The sequence below is a fragment of the Hippocampus bargibanti genome, linkage group LG19 (genome assembly GCF_051943395.1).
Source record: "Hippocampus bargibanti isolate YZ-2025 linkage group LG19, ASM5194339v1, whole genome shotgun sequence".
NCBI classification, from domain to species: domain Eukaryota; kingdom Metazoa; phylum Chordata; class Actinopteri; order Syngnathiformes; family Syngnathidae; genus Hippocampus; species Hippocampus bargibanti.
Genome location: NC_142752.1, coordinates 3,636,048 through 3,654,520, shown reverse-complemented (window position 1 = coordinate 3,654,520; position 18,473 = coordinate 3,636,048). Strand labels below are relative to the sequence as shown.

At 37.0% G+C, this 18,473-nt stretch overlaps 2 long non-coding RNA genes across 2 annotated transcripts in view; one reads left to right on the top strand and one right to left on the bottom strand.

Annotated features, from left to right (window-relative positions):
* Positions 1-18,473, bottom strand: part of LOC148883606 (uncharacterized) — a 101,581-nt gene that overhangs the window by 3,739 nt on the left and 79,369 nt on the right. The window lies entirely within an intron of this gene.
* Positions 1-18,473, top strand: part of LOC148883608 (uncharacterized) — a 50,346-nt gene that overhangs the window by 22,395 nt on the left and 9,478 nt on the right. The window contains exon 4 of the long non-coding RNA XR_016118428.1: positions 2,853-2,923. This is a non-coding gene — a long non-coding RNA (uncharacterized LOC148883608). The remainder of the gene's footprint in view (positions 1-2,852; positions 2,924-18,473) is intronic.

The following is an 18,473-nucleotide window of genomic DNA, read 5'->3' as shown; positions in this document are numbered from 1 at the left end:
CACTTTACAGTCAGAGGATCAGTTTTTCTGTGGGTGAGCGGCGGCAACCACATGCGCCAGCGTTCACTCAACCGGTAGCTAGCTAACTTGATTTATCTGTGTGAGTTATTCCCAGTTGAACGGGGTCAACGTTGCTGGCTACCTAGCTAGCTATTCTATTTTCTGTCTATTAGCTGTCTAACTAGCTAGCTATTAGTTATCTATTAGCTAGGTAGCTAGCTAACTTGATCTATTTGAGTTATTGCCGGTCGAACGGGGTCACTGTTGCTGGCTACCAAGCTTGCTATCGATTTGCTATCTATTAGCTGTCTAACTAGCTATCTAGTTAGCTATTAGTTATCTATTAGCTAGCTAGCTAACTTGAAAAGGCGCATGACTGCTTGAGTTAACTGGAAAAGGTGATGGACAGGGTGCGGAGGGTCTTGTCTTGATTCTTGCAATGTGCAAGTCCGCAAGAGTGGGTAGGGCGGTGCCAATAATAGTTTTTTCCCGCCATCTTAACTGTCCGTTGAAGTCTGATTTTGTCCGTTTTGGTGGCGGCTCCGAACCAATCAGCTAACAACGATGTCAAAATAGTCGTAAATCGAAATCCATTCAAAATGTTGAATAGAGACTCTGAGGCTAAATGACTCGTAAACTCCACCCTCTGGTGCTATCACACGGTCGATTGCTGTGCGAGAGTGACATGCTGGCTGGCTGGCCAAAATTGTCGTACGCGTTGCCGGCCTGCTAGCGCTTTGCGATACCAGGCTTAGAATTAAAATTTAAAAAATAAAGTCTGGAGGTCGTGGTCGTAAATCGAGCCGGTCGTAAATCGCACGTTACCTGTAGTGGTAGCGCCTTCCCATATAATTGGACCGAGCCCACTGTCGTCTACCCTGCACTTATCTCTCATATCCTTTTAAAAACCGACATGGCAATCCTCCCCTCGTCCATTTTTAGCCTCTTAATTGAAATCGCATAATCTGGAGCAGAATAAACCTCGCTCATCCCTTCCAAAAAGAATGCAACAAAGGGCTTCTTAAATAATTCCCCAGTTTTTTTTGTTTTTGCGCGTCATATAATATGGATTACTCCTCATTCTCCCTCTAGCCGCGGATGCGATCTCATCCCTCCCTAAACCACCCAAGGCAGATTTTGCGACACTCAAGCTAACCGACAGTATTATCTCTTTTGAAAATCAAATAAATATATAAGTAAAACACGTAGCGGTAATGCTAATAATGCACTCTAAAGAGGGGGGGGGGGGTTTAGGAGAACGGGGTGGGGTCTCAGGCTTCATATCTGTGGATTTAATCAGGATTTTTTTTTTTTATCAACCCGGCGATGTATTTTATGTGAGATCACTGTCGGGTAGAATTCTCTCTGTTTCGTGTTAATCTGTTGGCATGCAGATTGCGCTGGACTAAGGTTCAAGAGGGAGGGATTAGAGCGGACTGGTGGTGGAGGGGGATGCGGAATAAGGCCCCCGGAATGCTTGGTCCGACGGGATCGTGCTCTCTCTCTCTCTCTGTATTTCACTAACGCCCTTTTCCTCCCTCCTCATTCCTGTTTTATCATTTCGCATAATTCCCCCCTCTTAAATTCTCGGACCGACCACTGTGAGTGCAGGCCCCAAAACCCCCCAAAAAATTAGATAGCCGGCCAGGGAGCAAGATAGCAAATAGATAGCGAGTGAGATAGCTAGCTAGACAGCTAGATAAATAAATCAAGAAATATTGACACTAAATGCTGATTTCATACCATCGCGCTAGCTAGCTATTAGTTATCTATTAGCTAGCTAGCTAACTTGATCTATTTGAGTTATTCCCGATTGAACGGGGGTCACCGTTGCTGGCTACCGAGCTAGCTATCTATTTCCTATCTATTAGCGGTCTAACTAGCTAGCTAGCTATTAGTTTTTTTTTAATTAGCTAGCTAGCTAACTTGATCTATTTGAGTTATTCCCGGTTGAACAAGGTCACCGATGCTGGCTACCTAGCTAGCTATCTATTTGCTATATATTAGCTGTATAACTAGCTAGCTAGTTAGCTATTAGTTATCTATTAGCTAGCTAGCTAACTTGATCTATTTGAGTTATTCCCGATTGAACGGGGGTCACCGTTGCTGGCTACCGAGCTAGCTATCTATTTCCTATCTATTTGCTATCTATTAGCTGTCTAACTAGCTAGCTAGCTATTAGTTTTTTTATTAGCTAGCTAGCTAAATTGATCTATTTGAGTTATTCCCGGTTGAACAGGGTCACCGTTGCTGGCTACCTAGCTAGCTATCTATTTGCTATATATTAGCTGTATAACTAGCTAGCTAGTTAGCTATTAGTTATCTATTAGCTAGCTAGCTAACTTGATCTATTTGAGTTATTCCCAATTGAACAGGGTCACCGTTGCTGGCTACCTAGCTAGCTATCTATTTGCTATATATTAGCTGTATAACTAGCTAGCTAGTTAGCTATTAGTTATCTATTAGCTAGCTAGCTAACTTGATCTATTTGAGTTATTCCCGATTGAACAGGGTCACCGTTGCTGGCTACCTAGCTAGCTATCTATTTGCTATTGATTAGATGAATAACTAGCTAGCTAGATATTATTTATCTAGCTAGCTAGCTAACACAATGTAAGTATGCACATTTTAGCATTATCTACCGCTAATCAATAGCTATTGGCAATCTATTCACTAGCTATTAGCTATCTATTTGCTAGCTAGCTAGCTTGCTATCTATTTTAGTTATTCCCGGTTGAGTGAACGCTGGCGCATGTGGTTGCCGCTGCTCACTCACAGAAAAACTTTTGAAAGGCGCTTGTAAATGAAATGTATGATTATTATCACTATTATTTCTAATTTTTCCTCCCCAGAACCGGAAGCAACCCCGGTTTGGCCGCCTTATGAAGACGATTTCAGTCACAAAGCCAAGAACACGGACAAGGTTTGCAACTTTTAATTGCCGCACGTCCCACCGGGGCGTTGAATAATGCCTCACTTTGAGTCCGACGTTGTGTGATTACCTCTGGAGAGGGATAAAATCACTTCAGGTAAATGAGTGATTTCATTGGAGGACCGCTCAAGTACAGTTTAGCAGTCCTTCAGCTGCTTCTGTTTGCCAAATGGAGCCGCTGAGTTGGGAGGATGAGGAGGCTGGAGGGGTCACCGGGGGTTGTTGGGGGCGGGAGGGAAGTCCGTGTGGACCCCAGAGGCGTCCAATGGCGTCCTACCTGGCAAGTGTAATTGCACAATCCGAATCTCGCTAGTACTTTTATTTGGTTAGTAACCAAATAAAACTCAACCCGGAAGTAACGCAAATAGATAAAAAGCTAGCTGACTAGCTAATAGATAGCTAATAGCTAGCCAGGCAGCTAGATAGCCGGCCAGGGAACTAAATAGCAAATAGATAGCAAATAGCTAATATATGTATATATATATATATATATATATATATATATATATATATATATATATATATATATATATATATATATATATATATATATATATATATATATATATATATATATATATAATATATATATATATATATATATATATATATATATATATATATATATATATATATATATATATATTTCATTTATAAGCGCCTTTCAAAACACTCAAGGACACTTTGATAAAAAAAAATGAATATGTAACTAAATTAATAAATACATAAAGAAATAAATAATTACACAAATAAATAAATATGTAAATAAACACATAACAAAAATAAATAAATATACACAAATAAATACATAGATAAATAGGTAAACATATAACCAAATAAATAAATAACAAAATAAATAATAAAGCAAGCCAAACAGGAGCCTTTTTTTTAACTCATTCACTGCCAGACGATGTGCAAAAATGTGTCCACTCCAGTGCCAGGGTTTTTGTCATTTTCACTCAAATTCCAGGACGTACAGAATGTTAACTTTTAGGACTACCTAAACATTCAATTCAGCGTTAAAAACCTTAGACGCTAATCTTTCATCAGAAAAAAAAGAGTTGATTCCTAAGTTATGTGGCTCTAGAGTTATCTGAGCTTGAAATGGGGACCGCTGTACAAAATACAATACAATACAATACATACATATTGATTTATATAGCACTGTAACAACAGCTGAAGCTGAAAGGCATACGCTGCCCCCTCGTGGAAGGCAAAAAACATTGGCAGAGGTCTGACCAACGCTTTATCGGTTGAGTTAAGATCCACATAAAGCACTTTCATTCCAAAAAAATAAAAATAAAACAATTAAACAACCCCCCCATGAACTCAGTTTAACAAGACTATGATATTGTCCATCATATGTAGCATAGCCTGTTAGCTTAAAAAAGTCATCTTCAAATCCCAACTTAAAAAAAAGGATATTAACCGGGATACACGCATGTTATCAGATATAAAAGTGAATATTTCAACATGATATGAGCCCTTTTTGCCAACAATTGTCGAACAAACTAATATACAGTCACGCCAGACCTAGCAAAGCATGCTAACATAGCACAGACTGAGTTTGACAGCAAACCTTATATGGGAATGGAATGAATTCTTCTGAAAAACTTCAAAAGCGCCACTTTAGTTACACGTTGGGCCGTGTATGACCCACAAAATTGAAACGGACTCTCCCCGGAGTAGATTAATCAACCAACTGTTTGTCTTTAGCTTCTCCTGATGTCCATTAGCTTTTTTTTCCCCCGCCTGCTCTGCAGTCCTCAGTACATCTCTAATAGGATAAACATCAAGTCAAGGGGAGGAAGGAGTCCACGGCCGGCATTTTAATTAAGAAGCAGCCCTTAAATGATCTTCCACGTCAAGACGTTGAGGACCGTTTGTTTTGTCATGTCTCCAATTAAAGTGCGCAACCGGGGAAATGTTTTTTTTCCCTCCGCCTTTTTACGACAAACAAGACATTTGTGACCCATGAGCGAGCAATAAGGACGCAAATAAACACTGATTAGCGCCGTCCATGAGGGCTCCTTGGTAGATTCTTGCCCCCCCCCCCCCCCCTTCCTGTATTGTTTAGCGCACATCTAATTAACTTCAACTGACGATGCTAATGCAACTCCTCACGTCATCCCTGCGAGCATAAGTTTGTGCTCTTACGGACTCTAAATGTTGTGTAATTATGATCGTCTTTTTTTTTGTAGCAATTATTATTGTCCTAGTTTTTATCTCAAGAGAAGAAACGGATGTGGCAGAGGCGGATTAAATGTGGCGAAAAAAGAAGTAGCACGAACATGTCTAAGGTAAGAAAGAAAAAAAAAAGAACTTTGTTGACCTTATTTTTCCCATGTGTTTTTGTATATAGGAAAAACATTTATATACATGGTCATTTTTTTCGCCGTTTTTAATCCCAAAAAAACGACCATAGATAGTAAGGCTTTTTTCGCGCAAAAAGTGACCATGTATAGGAAGGCGTTTTTAGCGCAAAAAAAGACCATGTATAGTATGGCGTTTTTAGCGCAAAAAACGACCATGTATAGTAAGGCTTTTTTTAGCGCAAAAAACTACCATGTATAGTAAGGCTTTTTTAGCGGAAAAAACAAACATGTATCGTAAGGCTTTTTTAGCGCAAAAAACGACCATGTATAGTAAGGCTTTTTAGCGTAAAAAACAACCATGTATAGTAAGGCTTTTTAGCGCAAAAAACGACCATGTATAGTAAGGCTTTTTTAGCGAAAAAAAAACGATTATGTATAGTCAGGCTTTTTTAGTGCAAAAAACGACCATGTATAGTCAGGCTTTTTTAACGCAAAAAACGACCATGTATAGTAAGGCGTTTTAGGCAGAAAACGACCAAGTAAAGTAAGGCTTTTTAGCGCAAAAAACGACCATGTATAGTAAGGCTTTTTTAGCACAAAAAACTACCATGTATAGTAAGGCTTTTTTAGCGGAAAGAACAACCATGTATAGTAAGGCTTTTTTAGCGCAAAAAACGACCATGTATAGTAAGGCTTTTTTAGCGCAAAAAACTACCATGTATAGTAAGGCTTTTTTAGCGGAAAAAACAACCATGTATAGTAAGGCTTTTTTAGCGCAAAAAACGACCAAGTATAGTAAGGCTTTTTAGCGCAAAAAACGACCATGTATAGTAAGGCTTTTTTAGCGCAAAAAACGACCATGTATAGTAAGGCTTTTTTAGCGCAAAAAACGTCCATGTATAGTAAGGCGTTTTTAGCGCAAAAAACGACCATGTATAGTAAGGCTTTTTTAGCGCAAAAAACGACCATGTATAGTAAGGCGTTTTTAGCGCAAAAAACTACCATGTATAGTAAGGCTTTTTTAGCGGAAAGAACAACCATGTATAGTAAGGCTTTTTTAGCGCAAAAAACGTCCATATATAGTAAGGCGTTTTTAGAGCAAAAAACGACCATGTATAGTAAGGCTTTTTAGCGCAAAAAACGACCATGTATAGTAAGGCTTTTTTAGCGCAAAAAACGACCATGTATAGTAAGGTGTTTTTAGCGCAAAAAACGACCATGTATACTAAGGCTTTTTTAGAGCGAAAAACGACCATGTATAGTAAGGCTTTTTTAGCGCAAAAAACGACCATGTATAGTAAGGCGTTTTTAGCGCAAAAAACTACCATGTATAGTAAGGCTTTTTTAGCGGAAAGAACAACCATGTATAGTAAGGCTTTTTTAGCGCAAAAAACGTCCATGTATAGTAAGGCGTTTTTAGCGCAAAAAACGACCATGTATAGTAAGGCTTTTTAGCGCAAAAAACGACCATGTATAGTAAGGCTTTTTTAGCGCAAAAAACGACCATGTATAGTAAGGCGTTTTTAGAGCGAAAAACGACCATGTATAGTAAGGCGTTTTAGGCAGAAAAAAAATCACCATGTATAGTAAGGCTTTTTAGCGCAAAAAACGACCATGTATAGTAAGGCTTTTTTAGCGCAAAAAACGACCATGTATAGTAAGGCTTTTTTAGCGAAAAAAACTACCATGTATAGTAATGCTTTTTTAGCAGAAAAAACAACCATGTATAGTAAGGCTTTTTTAGCGCAAAAAACGACCATGTATAGTAAGGCGTTTTAGCGCAAAAAACGACCATGTATAGTAAGGCTTTTTTTGCGCAAAAAACGACCATGTATAGTAAGGCTTTTTAGCGCAAAAAACGACCATGTATAGTAAGGCTTTTTTAGCGCAAAAAACTACCATGTATAGTAAGGCTTTTTTAGCGCAAAAAACGACCATGTATAGTAAGGCTTTTTTAGCGCAAAAAACGACCATGTATAGTAGGGCTTTTTTAGCGCAAAAAACAACCATGTATAGTAAGGCTTTTTAGCGCAAAAAACAACCATGTATAGTAAGGCTTTTTAGCGCAAAAAACAACCATGTATAGTAAGGCTTTTTTTGCGATAGTAAGGCTTTTTAGCGCAAAAAACTACCATGTATAGTAAGGCTTTTTTTGCGATAGTAAGGCTTTTTAGCGCAAAAAAAACGACCATGTATAGTAAGGCTTTTTTAGCGTAAAAAACGACCATGTATAGTAAGGCTTTTTAGCGCAAAAAAACGACCATGTATAGTAAGGCGTTTTTAGCGCAAAAAACGACCATGTATAGTAAGGCGTTTTAGGCAGAAAAAAAAATCACCATGTATAGTAAGGCTTTTCAGCGCAAAAAACGACCATGTATAGTAAGGCTTTTTTAGCGCAAAAAACGACCATGTATAGTAAGGCGTTTTAGGCAGAAAAAAAATCACCATGTATAGTAAGGCTTTTTTAGCGCAAAAAACGACCATGTATAGTAAGGCGTTTTTAGCGCAAAAAACGACCATGTATAGTAAGGCGTTTTAGGCAGAAAAAAAAATCACCATGTATAGTAAGGCTTTTCAGCGCAAAAAACAACCATGTATAGTAAGGCTTTTTAGCACAAAAAACGACCATGTATAGTAAGGCGTTTTAGGCAGGAAAAAAATCACCATGTATAGTAAGGCTTTTTTAGCGCAAAAAAACGACCATGTATAGTAAGGCTTTTTTAGCGCAAAAAACGACCATGTATAGTAAGGCGTTTTTAGCGCAAAAAACGACCATGTATAGTAAGGTGTTTTAGGCAGGAAAAAAATCACCATGTATAGTAAGGCGTTTTTAGCGCAAAAAAACGACCATGTATAGTAAGGCGTTTTAGGCAGAAAAAAATCACCATGTATAGTAAGGCTTTTTAGCGCAAAAAACGACCATGTATAGTAAGGCTTTTTTAGCGCAAAAAACTACCATGTATAGTAAGGCTTTTTTAGCGCAAAAAACGACCATGTATAGTAAGGCTTTTTTAGCGCAAAAAACGACCATGTATAGTAGGGCTTTTTTAGCGCAAAAAACAACCATGTATAGTAAGGCTTTTTAGCGCAAAAAACAACCATGTATAGTAAGGCTTTTTAGCGCAAAAAACAACCATGTATAGTAAGGCTTTTTAGCGCAAAAAACTACCATGTATAGTAAGGCTTTTTTTGCGAAAAAAAAAAAACGATTATGTATAGTAAGGCTTTTTTAGTGCAAAAAACGACCATGTATAGTAAGGCTTTTTTTAACGCAAAAAACGACCATGTATAGTAAGGCGTTTTAGGCAGAAAAAAAATCACCATGTATAGTAAGGCTTTTTAGCGCAAAAAAACGACCATGTATAGTAAGGCTTTTTTAGCGCAAAAAACGACCATGTATAGTAAGGCTTTTTTTAGCGCAAAAAAAGACCATGTATAGTAAGGCTTTTTTAGCGCAAAAAACGACCATGTATAGTAAGGCTTTTTTTGCGCAAAAAACGACCATGTATAGTAAGGCGTTTTTAGCGCAAAAAACGACCATGTATAGTAAGGCGATTTAGGCAGAAAAAAAAATCACCATGTATAGTAAGGCTTTTCAGCGCAAAAAACGACCATGTATAGTAAGGCTTTTTTAGCGCAAAAAACGACCATGTATAGTAAGGCGTTTTAGGCAGAAAAAAAATCACCATGTATAGTAAGGCTTTTTTAGCGCAAAAAACGACCATGTATAGTAAGGCGTTTTTAGCGCAAAAAACGACCATGTATAGTAAGGCGTTTTAGGCAGAAAAAAAATCACCATGTATAGTAAGGCTTTTCAGCGCAAAAAACAACCATGTATAGTAAGGCTTTTTAGCACAAAAAACAACCATGTATAGTAAGGCTTTTTTAGCGCAAAAAACTACCATGTATAGTAAGGCGTTTTAGGCAGAAAAAAATCACCATGTATAGTAAGGCTTTTTAGCGCAAAAAAACGACCATGTATAGTAAGGCTTTTTTAGCGTAAAAAACGACCATGTATAGTAAGGCTTTTTTAGTGCAAAAAACGACCATGTATAGTAAGGCTTTTTTTAACGCAAAAAACGACCATGTATAGTAAGGCGTTTTAGGCAGAAAAAAAATCACCATGTATAGTAAGGCTTTTTAGCGCAAAAAAACGACCATGTATAGTAAGGCTTTTTTAGCGTAAAAAACGACCATGTATAGTAAGGCTTTTTAGCGCAAAAAAACGACCATGTATAGTAAGGCTTTTTTAGCGCAAAAAACGACCAGGCTTTTTTTGCGCAAAAAACGACCATGTATAGTAAGGCGTTTTTAGCGCAAAAAACGACCATGTATAGTAAGGCGTTTTAGGCAGAAAAAAAAACGACCATGTATAGTAAGGCTTTTTTAGCGCAAAAAACGACCATGTATAGTAAGGCACCATGTATAGTAAGGCTTTTTTAGCGCAAAAAACGACCATGTATAGTAAGGCTTTTTTAGCGCAAAAAACGACCATGTATAGTAAGGCTTTTTTAGCGCAAAAAACGACCATGTATAGTAAGGCTTTTTTAGCGCAAAAAACGACCATGTATAGTAAGGCTTTTTTAGCGCAAAAAACGACCATGTATAGTAAGGCTTTTTTAGCGCAAAAAACGACCATGTATAGTAAGGCTTTTTAGCGCAAAAAACGACCATGTATAGTAAGGCTTTTTTAGCGCAAAAAACTACCATGTATAGTAAGGCTTTTTTAGCGCAAAAAACAACCATGTATAGTAAGGCTTTTTTAGCGCAAAAAACGACCATGTATAGTAAGGCTTTTTTAGCGCAAAAAACGACCATGTATAGTAAGGCGTTTTTAGCGCAAAAAACGACCATGTATAGTAAGGCTTTTTAGCGCAAAAAATGACCATGTATAGTAAGGCTTTTTTAGCGCAAAAAACGACCATGTATAGTAAGGCTTTTTTAGCGCAAAAAACGACCATGTATAGTAAGGCTTTTTAGCGCAAAAAACGACCATGTATAGTAAGGCTTTTTTAGCGCAAAAAACGACCATGTATAGTAAGGCTTTTTTAGCGCAAAAAACGACCATGTATAGTAAGGCTTTTTTAGCGCAAAAAACGACCATGTATAGTAAGGCGTTTTTAGCGCAAAAAACGACCATGTATAGTAAGGCTTTTTTAGCGCAAAAAACGACCATGTATAGTAAGGCTTTTTTAGCGCAAAAAACGACCATGTATAGTAAGGCTTTTTTAGCGCAAAAAACGACCATGTATAGTAAGGCTTTTTTAGCGCAAAAAACGACCATGTATAGTAAGGCTTTTTTAGCGCAAAAAACGACCATGTATAGTAAGGCTTTTTTAGCGCAAAAAACGACCATGTATAGTAAGGCTTTTTTAGCGCAAAAAACAACCATGTATAGTAAGGCTTTTTTAGCGGAAAAAACAACCATGTATAGTAAGGCTTTTTAGCGCAAAAAAACAACCATGTATAGTAAGGCTTTTTAGCGCAAAAAAATGACCATGTATAGTAAGGCTTTTTTAGCGGAAAAAACAAACATGTATAGTAAGGCTTTTTTAGCGCAAAAAACGACCATGTATAGTAAGGCTTTTTAGCGCAAAAAACGACCATGTATAGTAAGGCTTTTTTAGCGCAAAAAACGACCATGTATAGTAAGGCTTTTTAGCTCAAAAAACGACCATGTATAGTAAGGCTTTTTTAGCGCAAAAAACGACCATGTATAGTAAGGCTTTTTTAGCGCAAAAAACTACCATGTATAGTAAGGCTTTTTTAGCGCAAAAAACGACCATGTATAGTAAGGCGTTTTTAGCGCAAAAAACGACCATGTATAGTAAGGCTTTTTTAGCGCAAAAAACGACCATGTATAGTAAGGCTTTTTTAGCGGAAAAAACAACCATGTATAGTAAGGCTTTTTAGCGCAAAAAAACAACCATGTATAGTAAGGCTTTTTAGCGCAAAAAAATGACCATGTATAGTAAGGCTTTTTTAGCGGAAAAAATCACCATGTATAGTAAGGCTTTTTAGCGCAAAAAACGACCATGTATAGTAAGGCTTTTTTAGCGCAAAAAACGACCATGTATAGTAAGGCTTTTTTAGCGCAAAAAACTACCATGTATAGTAAGGCTTTTTTAGCGGAAAAAACAACCATGTATATATAGTAAGGCTTTTTTAGCGCAAAAAACGACCATGTATAGTAAGGCTTTTTTAGCGCAAAAAACGACCATGTATAGTAAGGCTTTTTTAGCGCAAAAAACGACCATGTATAGTAAGGCTTTTTAGCGCAAAAAACGACCATGTATAGTAAGGCTTTTTTAGCGCAAAAACTACCATGTATAGTAAGGCTTTTTTAGCGGAAAGAACAACCATGTATAGTAAGGCTTTTTTAGCGCAAAAAACGTCCATGTATAGTAAGGCTTTTTTAGCGCAAAAAACAACCATGTATAGTAAGGCTTTTTAGCGCAAAAAACGACCATGTATAGTAAGGCTTTTTTAGCGCAAAAAACGACCATGTATAGTAAGGCTTTTTAGCGCAAAAAACGACCATGTATAGTAAGGCTTTTTTAGCGCAAAAACTACCATGTATAGTAAGGCTTTTTAGCGGAAAGAACAACCATGTATAGTAAGGCTTTTTTAGCGCAAAAAACGTCCATGTATAGTAATGCTTTTTTAGCAGAAAAAACAACCATGTATAGTAAGGCTTTTTTAGCGCAAAAAACGACCATGTATAGTAAGGCGTTTTAGCGCAAAAAACGACCATGTATAGTAAGGCTTTTTTAGCGCAAAAAACGACCATGTATAGTAAGGCTTTTTTAGCGCAAAAAACGACCATGTATAGTAAGGCTTTTTTAGCGCAAAAAACGACCATGTATAGTAAGGCTTTTTTAGCGCAAAAAACGACCATGTATAGTAAGGCGTTTTTAGTGCAAAAAACGACCATGTATAGTAAGGCGTTTTAGCGCAAAAAACGACCATGTATAGTAAGGCTTTTTTAGCGCAAAAAACTACCATGTATAGTAAGGCTTTTTTAGCGGAAAGAACAACCATGTATAGTAAGGCGTTTTTAGCGCAAAAAAACGACCATGTATAGTAAGGCTTTTTAGCGCAAAAAAAGACCATGTATAGTAAGGCTTTTTTAGAGCAAAAAACTACCATGTATAGTAAGGCTTTTTTAGCGGAAAAAACAACCATATATAGTAAGGCTTTTTTAGCGCAAAAAACGACCAAGTATAGTAAGGCTTTTTAGCGCAAAAAACGACCATGTATAGTAAGGCTTTTTTAGCGCAAAAAACGACCATGTATAGTAAGGCTTTTTTAGCGCAAAAAACAACCATGTATAGTAAGGCTTTTTTAGCGCAAAAAACGACCATGTATAGTAAGGCTTTTTTAGCGCAAAAAACGACCATGTATAGTAAGGCTTTTTAGCGCAAAAAACGACCATGTATAGTAAGGCTTTTTTAGCGCAAAAAACAACCATGTATAGTAAGGGTTTTTTAGCGCAAAAAAGACCATGTATAGTAAGGCTTTTTAGCGCAAAAAACGACCATGTATAGTAAGGCTTTTTTAGCGCAAAAAACGACCATGTATACTAAGGCTTTTTTAGAGCGAAAAACGACTATGTATAGTAAGGCGTTTTAGGCAGAAAAAAAATCACCATGTATAGTAAGGCTTTTTAGCGCAAAAAACGACCATGTATAGTAAGGCTTTTTTAGCGCAAAAAACGACCATGTATAGTAAGGCTTTTTTAGCAGAAAAAACAACCATGTATAGTAAGGCTTTTTTGCGCAAAAAACGACCATGTATAGTAAGGCTTTTTTAGCGCAAAAAACGACCATGTATAGTAAGGCTTTTTTAGCGCAAAAAACGACCATGTATAGTAAGGCTTTTTTAGCGCAAAAAACGACCATGTATAGTAAGGCGTTTTTAGCGCAAAAAACGACCATGTATAGTAAGGCGTTTTAGGCAGAAAAAAAATCACCATGTATAGTAAGGCTTTTTAGCGCAAAAAACGACCATGTATAGTAAGGCGTTTTAGGCAGAAAAAAAATCACCATGTATAGTAAGGCTTTTTAGCGCAAAAAACGACCATGTATAGTAAGGCTTTTTTAGCGCAAAAAACGACCATGTATAGTAAGGCTTTTTTAGCGCAAAAAACGACCATGTATAGTAAGGCTTTTTTAGCGCAAAAAACGACCATGTATAGTAAGGCTTTTTTAGCGCCAAAAACGACCATGTATAGTAGGGCTTTTTTAGCGCAAAAAACAACCATGTATAGTAAGGCTTTTTAGCGCAAAAAACAACCATGTATAGTAAGGCTTTTTAGCGCAAAAAACTACCATGTATAGTAAGGCTTTTTTAGCGCAAAAAACGACCATGTATAGTAAGGCTTTTTTAGCGCAAAAAAACGACCATGTATAGTAAGGCTTTTTTCGCGCAAAAAACGACCATGTATAAAGGCATTTTAAACCCCCAAAAAAACCATGACGAGCAAGGTGTTTTCCCACTTTTTATTTGAGACCCTTACTAGTTGTACTTAACTATGACAGAAGTAAATGGGAAGTTACAGGTGCTGGTAGTGTAGAGGTATATGCCCTGGTTTGCCCTGCTGACAACGCAGGTTCGATTCTCACCCAAACAAACAAAATTAAGTCAGGCCTTTTTAGCTGTTATTTTCGGCTAAAAATGCCTTACTATACATGGTCGTTTTTTTGCGCTAAAAACGCCTTACTATACATGGTCGTTTTTTGCGCTAAAAACGCCTTACTATACATGGTCTTTTTTGCGCTAAAAAAGCCTTACTATACATGGTCGTTTTTTTGCGCTAAAAAAGCCTTACTATACATGGTCGTTTTTTGCGCTAAAAAAGCCTTACTATACATGGTCGTTTTTTGCGCTAAAAAAGCCTTACTATACATGGTCGTTTTTTTCACTAAAAAAGCCTTACTATACATGGTCGTTTTTTGCGCTAAAAAAGCCTTACTATACATGGTCGTTTTTTGCGCTAAAAAAGCCTTACTATACATGGTCGTTTTTTGCGCTAAAAAAGCCTTACTATACATGGTCGTTTTTTGCGCTAAAAAAGCCTTACTATACATGGTCGTTTTTTGCGCTAAAAAAGCCTTACTATACATGGTCGTTTTTTTCACTAAAAAAGCCTTACTATACATGGTCGTTTTTTGCGCTAAAAAAGCCTTACTATACATGGTCGTTTTTTGCGCTAAAAACGCCTTACTATACATGGTCGTTTTTTGCGCTAAAAAAGCCTTACTATACATGGTCGTTTTTTGCGCTAAAAAGCCTTACTATACATGGTCGTTTTTTTGCGCTAAAAACGCCTTACTATACATGGTCGTTTTTTGCGCTAAAAACGCCTTACTATACATGGTCTTTTTTGCGCTAAAGAAGCCTTACTATACATGGTCGTTTTTTGCGCTAAAAAAGCCTTACTATACATGGTCGTTTTTTTGCGCTAAAAAAGCCTTACTATACATGGTCGTTTTTTGCGCTAAAAAAGCCTTACTATACATGGTCGTTTTTTGCGCTAAAAAAGCCTTACTATACATGGTCGTTTTATTCACTAAAAAAGCCTTACTATACATGGTCGTTTTTTGCACTAAAAAAGCCTTACTATACATGGTCGTTTTTTGCGCTAAAAAAGCCTTACTATACATGGTCGTTTTTTGCACTAAAAAAGCCTTACTATACATGGTCGTTTTTTGCGCTAAAAAGCCTTACTATACATGGTCGTTTTTTGCGCAAAAAAGCCTTACTATACATGGTCGTTTTTTGCGCTAAAAAAGCCTTACTATACATGGTCGTTTTTTGCGCTAAAAACGCCTTACTATACATGGTCGTTTTTTGCGCTAAAAAAGCCTTACTATACATGGTCGTTTTTTGCGCTAAAAAGCCTTACTATACATGGTCGTTTTTTGCGCTAAAAAAGCCTTACTATACATGGTCGTTTTTTTGCGCTAAAAAAGCCTTACTATACATGGTCGTTTTTTGCGCTAAAAACGCCTTACTATACATGGTCTTTTTTGCGCTAAAAACGCCTTACTATACATGGTCGTTTTTTGCGCTAAAAAAGCCTTACTATACATGGTCGTTTTTTGCACTAAAAAGCCTTACTATACATGGTCGTTTTTTTGCGCTAAAAACGCCTTACTATACATGGTCGTTTTTTGCGCTAAAAAAGCCTTACTATACATGGTCGTTTTTTGCGCTAAAAAAGCCTTACTATACATGGTCGTTTTTTGCGCTAAAAACGCCTTACTATACATGGTCGTTTTTTTGCGCTAAAAACGCCTTACTATACATGGTCGTTTTTTGCGCTAAAAAAGCCTTACTATACATGGTCGTTTTTTGCACTAAAAAAGCCTTACTATACATGGTCGTTTTTTGCGCTAAAAAAGCCTTACTATACATGGTCGTTTTTTGCACTAAAAAAGCCTTACTATACATGGTCGTTTTTTTGCGCTAAAAAAGCCTTACTATACATGGTCGTTTTTTGCGCTAAAAAAGCCTTACTATACATGGTCGTTTTTTGCGCTAAAAAAGCCTTACTATACATGGTCGTTTTTTTGCGCTAAAAAAGCCTTACTATACATGGTCGTTTTTGCGCTAAAAACGCCTTACTATACATGGTCGTTTTTTTGCGCTAAAAACGCCTTGCTATACATAGTCGTTTTTTGCGCTAAAAACGCCTTTCATGGTCGTTTTTTTGCGCTAAAAACGCCTTGCTATACATAGTCGTTTTTTGCGCTAAAAACGCCTTACTATACATGGTCTTTTTTGCGCTAAAAAAGCCTTACTATACATGGTCGTTTTTTGCGCTAAAAAAGCCTTACTATACATGGTCGTTTTTTGCGCTAAAAAAGCCTTACTATACATGGTCGTTTTTTGCGCTAAAAAAGCCTTACTATACATGGTCGTTTTTTGCGCTAAAAAAGCCTTACTATACATGGTCGTTTTTTTCACTAAAAAAGCCTTACTATACATGGTCGTTTTTTGCACTAAAAAAGCCTTACTATACATGGTCGTTTTTTGCGCTAAAAAAGCCTTACTATACATGGTCGTTTTTTGCGCTAAAAAAGCCTTACTATACATGGTCGTTTTTTGCGCTAAAAAAGCCTTACTATACATGGTCGTTTTTTGCGCTAAAGAAGCCTTACTATACATGGTCGTTTTTTGCGCTAAAGAAGCCTTACTATACATGGTCGTTTTTTGCACTAAAAAAGCCTTACTATACATGGTCGTTTTTTGCGCTAAAAAAGCCTTACTATACATGGTCGTTTTTTGCGCTAAAAAAGCCTTACTATACATGGTCGTTTTTTGCGCTAAAAAAGCCTTACTATACATGGTCGTTTTTTGCGCTAAAAAAGCCTTACTATACATGGTCGTTTTTTGCGCTAAAAAAGCCTTACTATACATGGTCGTTTTTTGCGCTAAAAAAGCCTTACTATACATGGTCGTTTTTTGCGCTAAAAAAGCCTTACTATACATGGTCGTTTTTTGCGCTAAAAAAGCCTTACTATACATGGTCGTTTTTTGCGCTAAAAAAGCCTTACTATACATGGTCGTTTTTTGCGCTAAAAAAGCCTTACTATACATGGTCGTTTTTTGCGCTAAAAAAGCCTTACTATACATGGTCGTTTTTTGCGCTAAAAAAGCCTTACTATACATGGTCGTTTTTTGCGCTAAAAAAGCCTTACTATACATGGTCGTTTTTTGCGCTAAAAAAGCCTTACTATACATGGTCGTTTTTTGCGCTAAAAAAGCCTTACTATACATGGTCGTTTTTTGCGCTAAAAAAGCCTTACTATACATGGTCGTTTTTTGCGCTAAAAAAGCCTTACTATACATGGTCGTTTTTTGCGCTAAAAAAGCCTTACTATACATGGTCGTTTTTTGCGCTAAAAAAGCCTTACTATACATGGTCGTTTTTTGCGCTAAAAAGCCTTACTATACATGGTCGTTTTTTGCGCTAAAAAAGCCTTACTATACATGGTCGTTTTTTGCGCTAAAAACGCCTTACTATACATGGTCGTTTTTTGCGCTAAAAAAGCCTTACTATACATGGTCGTTTTTTGCGCTAAAAAAGCCTTACTATACATGGTCGTTTTTTGCGCTAAAAAAGCCTTACTATACATGGTCGTTTTTTGCGCTAAAAACGCCTTACTATACATGGTCGTTTTTTGCGCTAAAAAAGCCTTACTATACATGGTCGTTTTTTGCGCTAAAAAAGCCTTACTATACATGGTCGTTTTTTGCGCTAAAAACGCCTTACTATACATGGTCGTTTTTTGCGCTAAAAAAGCCTTACTATACATGGTCGTTTTTTGCGCTAAAAAAGCCTTACTATACATGGTCGTTTTTTGCGCTAAAAAAGCCTTACTATACATGGTCGTTTTTTGCGCTAAAAAAGCCTTACTATACATGGTCGTTTTTTTGCGCTAAAAAAGCCTTACTATACATGGTCGTTTTTTGCGCTAAAAAAGCCTTACTATACATGGTCGTTTTTTGCGCTAAAAACGCCTTACTATACATGGTCGTTTTTTGCGCTAAAAAAGCCTTACTATACATGGTCGTTTTTTGCGCTAAAAAAGCCTTACTATACATGGTCGTTTTTTGCGCTAAAAAAGCCTTACTATACATGGTCGTTTTTTGCGCTAAAAAAGCCTTACTATACATGGTCGTTTTTTGCGCTAAAAAAGCCTTACTATACATGGTCGTTTTTTGCGCTAAAAAAGCCTTACTATACATGGTCGTTTTTTGCGCTAAAAAAGCCTTACTATACATGGTCGTTTTTTGCGCTAAAAAAGCCTTACTATACATGGTCGTTTTTTGCGCTAAAAAAGCCTTACTATACATGGTCGTTTTTTGCGCTAAAAAAGCCTTACTATACATGGTCGTTTTTTGCGCTAAAAAAGCCTTACTATACATGGTCGTTTTTTGCGCTAAAAAAGCCTTACTATACATGGTCGTTTTTTATAAAAAGCCTTACTATACATGGTCGTTTTTTGCGCTAAAAAAGCCTTACTATACATGGTCGTTTTTTGCGCTAAAAAAGCCTTACTATACATGGTCTTTTTTGCGCTAAAAAAGCCTTACTATACATGGTCGTTTTTTGCGCTAAAAAAGCCTTACTATACATGGTCGTTTTTTGCGCTAAAAAAGCCTTACTATACATGGTCTTTTTTGCGCTAAAAAAGCCTTACTATACATGGTCGTTT